Source organism: Hippopotamus amphibius, chromosome 7, assembly GCF_030028045.1.
Source record: "Hippopotamus amphibius kiboko isolate mHipAmp2 chromosome 7, mHipAmp2.hap2, whole genome shotgun sequence".
NCBI classification, from domain to species: domain Eukaryota; kingdom Metazoa; phylum Chordata; class Mammalia; order Artiodactyla; family Hippopotamidae; genus Hippopotamus; species Hippopotamus amphibius.
Genome location: NC_080192.1, coordinates 61,636,203 through 61,643,872, shown reverse-complemented (window position 1 = coordinate 61,643,872; position 7,670 = coordinate 61,636,203). Strand labels below are relative to the sequence as shown.

The 7,670-nt window shown below is 33.5% G+C and overlaps 1 pseudogene; it reads left to right on the top strand.

The window, feature by feature from the left end:
- Window positions 1-6,101: 6,101 nt before the first annotated feature.
- Window positions 6,102-6,582, top strand: LOC130856352 (developmental pluripotency-associated protein 3-like; annotated as a pseudogene).
- Window positions 6,583-7,670: the final 1,088 nt, after the last annotated feature.

Sequence of the window (7,670 nt, the reverse complement as noted above, 5' to 3'; positions counted from 1 at the left end):
CTGGTATTTTGTTCAGCTATAGATATGGTTCAAAAATGTTTACTCCTTCTCACCATTTTCATTCCAACAACTGTGTGTTGCCATTTCACCTTTGGAAGACTTTGGGGGCTGTGTAGTCAGCACATAATAAATAGCTACCTTAACATACTGATAGTGTTTTATACTTCCTTGAAATGTTATTATCTTGCTATTTCTGTAATATTATTTCTGTTAATCTAGTGGGGAACTGAGAATAATTAAGTCAGTAAAAGTATAATGTGACAGATTTCCTCATGTTGATTATACTTTAAATATACAAAGAACTTTAAAAATGGGAAATTAATACTGTCAAGGTATGTTTCCTCTCTAGTTAGACTGGACATCTCAGCTGTGACTGTTGTCCCCGTCCTTCACCTTTTTGATAGGACCTCTTCAGCAGAGGCAAAGACCAGAAGGCACAATCAATGAAGCTGACTCTGATAGATATTAGCTAGCAAGTATACAAACAGATAGAACCCAGCTCCTGAAAGTCAGCAGAATACATTGCATCAGCTCCCAGAAGGGGCTGACCTACATGCCATGATGTCCTCTTAGAAAACAGATACATGCTTCACCCACATGTTCTTGAACTTTCAAAGTCAACGCATTACTTTCCCTAGTCCTAGTCTGTGAAATTTTAGATATTTTATACATCTTCCAAAATTATATCCCTGGACTTCCCTCAGTTTGATAGTTTCAAGAATGTCTAAATAGGGCAGACTTTTATTTAATTATCTCGTCTGGGTCTTCAATTACCTTTCTGCTTGAGAAAAGGTCTTACTGATTGTTAATTTTAAATGGAGAAGTTTTGATTGCTACTTATACTTAGAAAACCCAATGTTTATTACTCAATATATTCAACTACTTTACATCCGTGACTGTATTCATGATCAATACGGCCCATAAATGTATAGCCAGGAATTTGTATAAATAGCCTTTACTCAAGGTCCTCTCTCTTTCCAAATTGCCCCTGTTTTATGGTTTGCTTCTATAAGATATATCCCTGACCCTGTGTTCTTTTTAATTCTGTCATTGGCCTTCAAATTGAATTAATATAATATGCTGTAATTAGTTGCCAGACATTATATAGCTGGTGATAACATTTGACTTTTCTATAAGCATCTAAATGTAAAAGCAAATACAGTGATAAAATCATAGTGGCTTGAGATCAAATCTTAATTAGAGTTTTATAAAGAAGATATTTAAATTTACAGTTACCTAAAAGTCATCTTTCCTATATTAATTCACTGAAGTATTACAGAGAAGCATTCTTAGCAACAGAAACTTTTTCTCACATACCGCTAGTGAAGGATGATAAACAACTTTGTGTATACAGAGAATTTCTATGAAAAAAAGTCATTTCAAAATAAAGACATTAAACATGATGTAAAACCCTTTTATTATTTAATAAGTATTTTTAAAATTTTATTATTTAATCTCCCTCAAGCATTGCAACAAAAGTTAATGTACTTTCATTGTTTTGCCATGACAATTATTTTTGTTCATTGCAATTATAAAATTCTATGGTAGCTTATCAACACCTACCTTTTTCTTTTAGGAAAGTGCACTTGTGTGATTCTTCAGCATAATTATTGAGGTTCATAAAAACTGTGTTATTATGTTGGCTTAGTATAATATGCTTTTAACATAAAAATAACTTATAGTTATTCTCTCTTCTGTTGGTAATTATAACCCAAGTCCATTGCAGTAATAAACCTGGTCTGAGTACTTGATGGACCACTTTATTTTATTCTAACTGCTCTTTTTCTATTATGACTATTTATTATGCCTTCATAAATGTGATGCACAGCAATAGTAAAGTGCAAAGACACTGACACATCTAACTCTTTTCCGGAGGTGTCTTTTCTCTTAGGTAGAGGCCTGAAATTGTTATTTATTTGAAACATTAGAAAGTATTCCAAAGTCATATTCTCCCAGGGGTTTTCACCATGAAAAAGAACTGTGTGAGGACATTATTGAAAAGTACCAACATTCCCCATGAGACCTGTCATTGTGGCCTAAGGCAGTTTCATTCTTAACTTTGCTGAAAAGAAGAATAAAGAAGCAATAGGATTGAACACAAAGAAAGCATTTGCATAGGTGGAAATATGCCTGGTGGTGTTTACTATGGAGGTTGCACAAACATGGTAACTAGTCTGATAAGTTTCCTTTGCCGCACTGATCATAGGGAAGATGAAATCTGTATATTTTTATAATATATATTATATAGGTCCACTTCTTTTCATTTCAAGAAGTATGGTTTTGTTCTTTTTGCTTTCTTGGTATTTTGTATGACTATATAAATATGAAAATTTATCTGCAGAGATTAACTCTTTCCTGAAACTGAGCCTGCACAAGATATATTATGTGACCTATTATAAAAGGAATGTGATAATTTCTCTGCAATGAGTTCCAGTTGTAATTTTACATAAAGAAAACCACAAAAAATGCAATTCAATTATATTTTATTGCTATACCCAATTTATAAACATATTGTGCAGCAATTTAGTGAAAGACATTCTAGATCTAACGATACTGCTATCCAGATATTTTACCTATTTCGATCGAGCCTAATTTGATTTCAACCCATTTTCATTTGTCCTCTCCTCAGAAACTGCTGATTAAATATTTCAAAATATTTACATTATCTTCTTTCTTTTGCCCAGATTGAATTCAATTTTGCATTTCACGTCTGAATGATTTGTTCAATATGAATGTTTGCTATGCTTTCCACATAGGTTTGATGTGCTTCCACATTCTTGTAATTCTAGGCATATGGCCTTACCCAACTTAGGAAGACCAAAAATCAAAACCAAACAAACAATGGCCTGTCCAAACCCAAAGAAACAAAAAGCAAATTTCATTTATGTAAATTAGTTCAGCTCGATAACAAACATAACAAAAATGGATAACAACATAACAAAAGTTATGTTGGCCTTGACTTCAATACTCTTAGTGATGAAGTACATTTTCCCTGAGGTGAGCCTTTCATTTTGGGACAACTGAAATTGTAAAAATAAATAAATAAACAAATAAATAAAATAATATTAATAATTAAATTCCTATGTCTCTGGAAACCCACTATTTGTCCTTAGCTCTCTCTCTATGTGTTGATGTTGTGGAACTCACAAATCTATGTCAGACATTAATATGGTCTATTAAAAATAATTTTATTCCATAAATAATACACATATATGCCATCTTATTTTTTAATATTTTTACATAAATTATGTTCATTGTAGGCAACAGAAAAATGGATATCTCTTAATTTAAAATATAAATTTAACAGAAAACTCACATACCAGGTAATCATAATAATTACTTTGGAATCTATTTATGAAAATGCAAATATGTGCAAGGGTATGCATCTTACACATGATAGATCATCCTGTATAAAATAGTTTGTACCTTATTTAAATATTTAATCATATACAATCCACCTCTCTTTTCTTCTAGACCTGTAACTATACTCATGTCCCAGCAGCCCTCAAGAAGTGAGGTACAAAGTGTGACCCATGAAAAGCTCAGATCAACAGCAAAAGTACTTCATGCTTTTTCAAATTTATGTAAACATAAATCTGGGGAATCTCTGTGGGATTAAACTTACGTAGACATAAAATTTTAACTGGAATTTCATGATATAGACCCATTAAGCAGAAATTGTGGATTCAAGATTTTAAATGAAGAAATATTCTTAATGAGATTCTGGGCAGAAAGTAGTTTCTTCACCTCATCATCTAAGATACAGAATTTCTTATAAAAATAAGTTGTCCTTCTTTTAAATAAATGCATCTATTTTTATCTGGTTGTAAATAGTTCTCCTTGTCTTTATTTTTCAACACTTTTATTTAATGTACTGTGTGTTGGCAGTGGTGGGGGAGGGTGTTATTCTGCTTGGGGTTTGTATGGCTTCTTGAATTTGTGTGTAGAGGTTTTTCATCAATTTTGGTAAATTATTTTCCAGTATCTCTTCAAATATTGCTTATGACACATTTTCTATATCTGTGTTTAGGATTTCAATCATCTGTATATTAAAACTTTTTATTATATTTCATAATCACTGTATTTTTCAACTTTTCCCCCTTTTATTCTTCACTCTGAATATTTTCTACTGATCTAGAACTTATTCTCATCTTCTGGTATATCTATTCTATAATATCTATCTCAGGTTTACATTTTACTAATTCATTTTTTGTTTTAGACTTTGCATCTGATTTTTTATTTTTATGGACTGAGATTCTCAGGTGAGATGCTCCAAATTCCATCTATTTATTAAACATATTAAGCATAGTTATCTAAAGTTTGTATCTGGTTACTATAAAATCTGAATGTATTTCACATATATTTACATTGTCTTTTTTTTCTTGCTTGTTGGTCATTAGATTCTATTACATGACATGCATGCCATTTATAAAAATGTTAATTTCTGTTACCATGTATGGTAAATCAGAGGGCTTCTGAAGGATACCACATGTCTCCCAAGAGGAGTTGGTGCTAGTATGGATGGCAGTGAGAGTAGGGTGACAAGAAATTAATCCCATGAGTAAATGCATTTGTCTAAAGTCCTGTAAGTGGGAGGGGAGATGAGGAGTCATGTCTAGTTCTAGTTTGCCCATTATTCCTAGGTTACAGCTCATCAGGTATCTCAATAAGAATCCTAGCATGTGGATCAAGTGCACAGTTCCTTGTTAATTCACATATCCCACTGTTTTTCCTCCTCAGCTTTGTGAATCAGCTTTATGGCTGGTTACTATGTCTCTTTCCCCCTTAGAATTTGGCAATAAATCACAGTCCAAATTCACATAAAATGTCGGGCTTGTGTCTGTGGTTTCCTTCTCTCTGGTCCCACTTGAATCAGGAAGCAAATGGCCTCAGTGGGGGAATGATACAGGGAATATCTATCATCAATTTATCTGTTTACTATTGATTTGCCTTGCTACCTACCTATCTATATATCATCTGGACCTCTGCAAGTAAGTGCACACATTAGTATTTTCACATACAGTTTTATTTATGCCTAATATTGAGTGTTTCTGAATCTGTCCTTAATTAGTACAATAAAAAAAATCACATTGTTTCTACATTTCCTAGAGAAGAATGGGAGAGAACAGCTATTGAATAATTTGTTCCTATACCCATTGTTCCCTCAAAGATTGTCATTTCACATCTCATACACAATGGGAAATGTTCCCATTTTCATGTAAAGTTTAAAATTATAAAATCTTATTATATTGCAACATGATATCAGTAGTGAACAATAATAATTCTTCTTCTTGTATAGTAGATAATACTATGAAATATTGGCTTTTGTTATGTACTTTTGAGTATTCTGAAATGACAGCTTTAAAGTGAAATTGTGCTCTGACCTGTAGATTTCAAAAAAAGTTATTATAAATTTGTTTTTTTTTTTATAAATGGGCTATACCGAGTGGTATACTTTTTTTACTTCCTAATAGCAACAAAAGTCAAAAGCTAAAGCAATAGCAACATCAAAAATACAGAAAATATTCCATTTTAATAGTTTTTATTTATTTATTTAGCAACACCTAAGCAGTTGAGATAAAAATGACAGCATAAAACAACAAAAATCACACATTACATGTTGAATACATTAAAAGTTAACACACAACAATTAATAGAAAATTAGTAATTTAATAAATCTTTCTGACATACTGCTCACTATTTCTGAAACACTTTAGATCCCTACTTCAATTCCCAAGTTGGGAATTAACATACACACACACACACAAGATTTTAATAGCAAACTATTTACTACTAAAATATGCATTCAATCTGGAAATTAGTTAGTATTTAAAAACTCCCACAATAGGATAACTAATTTCAGAAAGATATACAATTTAGTCATCATACAAAAAATTACAATGTAAGTTTAATGTTCATTTAAAAAAATACAGAGTGCCCCTGCCTCCCCGGTGAGCCACAGCTGCCCCCCCACCTCTGCAGGCAACCCTCCAACACCAGCAGTTCTTCCAGACTACTCTGTAGCAGTTTGAGTCTAAAACATCACCTTCCACCTGAACCCAAAGATCTAAGGGGAGCTTCAGGCTGTGAAGAGACTCCCAATGGATTCATCTGAGGTTAACCCAACCTGGACCCTGGAGTCTCCTCAAATGTCCATCGATGAAAATTCCCAGGCAACTCCAGTTGCCTCTCAACCTATGTCTGAGATGCTAATCAAGAACCTCAGTAACTTGACGCTCAACCCCAGTAACAAATTGCCACTTATTCTACCTCAAACTACTGGGCGGTTACTTGGTGAAAACACCCTACAGGCGAGGGGTGAGGACTGTGTTAAGTGATCGGAGAGAGAAGATGGAAAGGCTGATTCAATCTATTAAAAAACACTATGGCAAAGGAGTTCCTCAGTCTGACTCTCAAAGAGAACCACAGCAGAATGATGCTGAGACTCAATCAAGAGTGCAAAGATTTAGATGTAGCTGTCGTTTTTGCCGGTTTCATAGAGATCCCTCTGAGGATAGTGATGAGAATTATTACAATAATAAGTATGATAGTAATTATGACACGGAGTTGAATGAGCCATAAATCTTATTCTTGTACTATTTTTTCTTGCTGGTAATTTCAGGATCATTATGAAGCAGCTTGGGAAAGATTTGTACCAATATTTGGATAACCTTTAAGTTGTGTCTTTTTTTTCTTATATGTCCTTTCCACCTTGCGTTTGAATGACTTAACTATACTTTGGTTCCACTTTGTGAAACAAATTAACTTGTGTGGAAGGAACTTGAAGACTCTGGGTGGCTTGGCCACAGCATTGTTAGAACAGCATGTTGAATTGTAATAAAAATTTGATGTGCTGTTTCAATTTTCAGTAATAAATGTGTTTATAGAGGATCTTATTAAAATTTGACTTATTTGAAGACCTTAAAATAATTCTTGTTCTTATTTTAGACTTTTTTTGCTATGTATTAAATGAATAATACCCCACCATGTTCCCAGGATGTAAATATCTGGCATTCTAATTTTTTGTGATATTGTCCTGTTTTAGTTTAGTTGTCTTCTTTCATAACCCACATGTACACAGACCTGGATTTCTTTGTGGGATAAAAGAGATAAATAAAACTCATCTTCTGCCCTCCAACTATCTTTTGTTCACTTTAAAAAGATGTTGGAGAATTGGGTACTTCCCTGGAGGTCCATTGGTTAGGACTCCCATGCTTTCACTGCCCAGGGATTGGGTTCCATCCCTGATTGGGAAACTAAGATCCCACAAGCTGCATGGTGTGGCCAAAATAAGAAGAGGATCCAGTTGCAAAGAGACCTGGGGTGAAGAAATACAAAAAATGTCATCCTTATTAAGGTATTTATAGGTAAGGAACAATAACCTGTTGGTACTCAGAGTGCAATGGAAGCAGAAGCAGCCCAAACCTGGAGGATTGTGCAAACAAATGGCAGAGATGTTCAACAGTGATTGTTTAAAAGGCATATTAAATGTTAATATACACTAAAGTAGGTCTTCAGAGGTTATCCTACTTAGAACTACTCAAACCATCATGGTCTACAGCGTGGGTGAATGTGGGTGGTCTGGAGGTTTTGTTAAACTTACAAGTTGTTCCTAGAGGCAGGACCATCTTAACTACTGTATGCATTTGAAAATCATTGGCTAGTTAAAA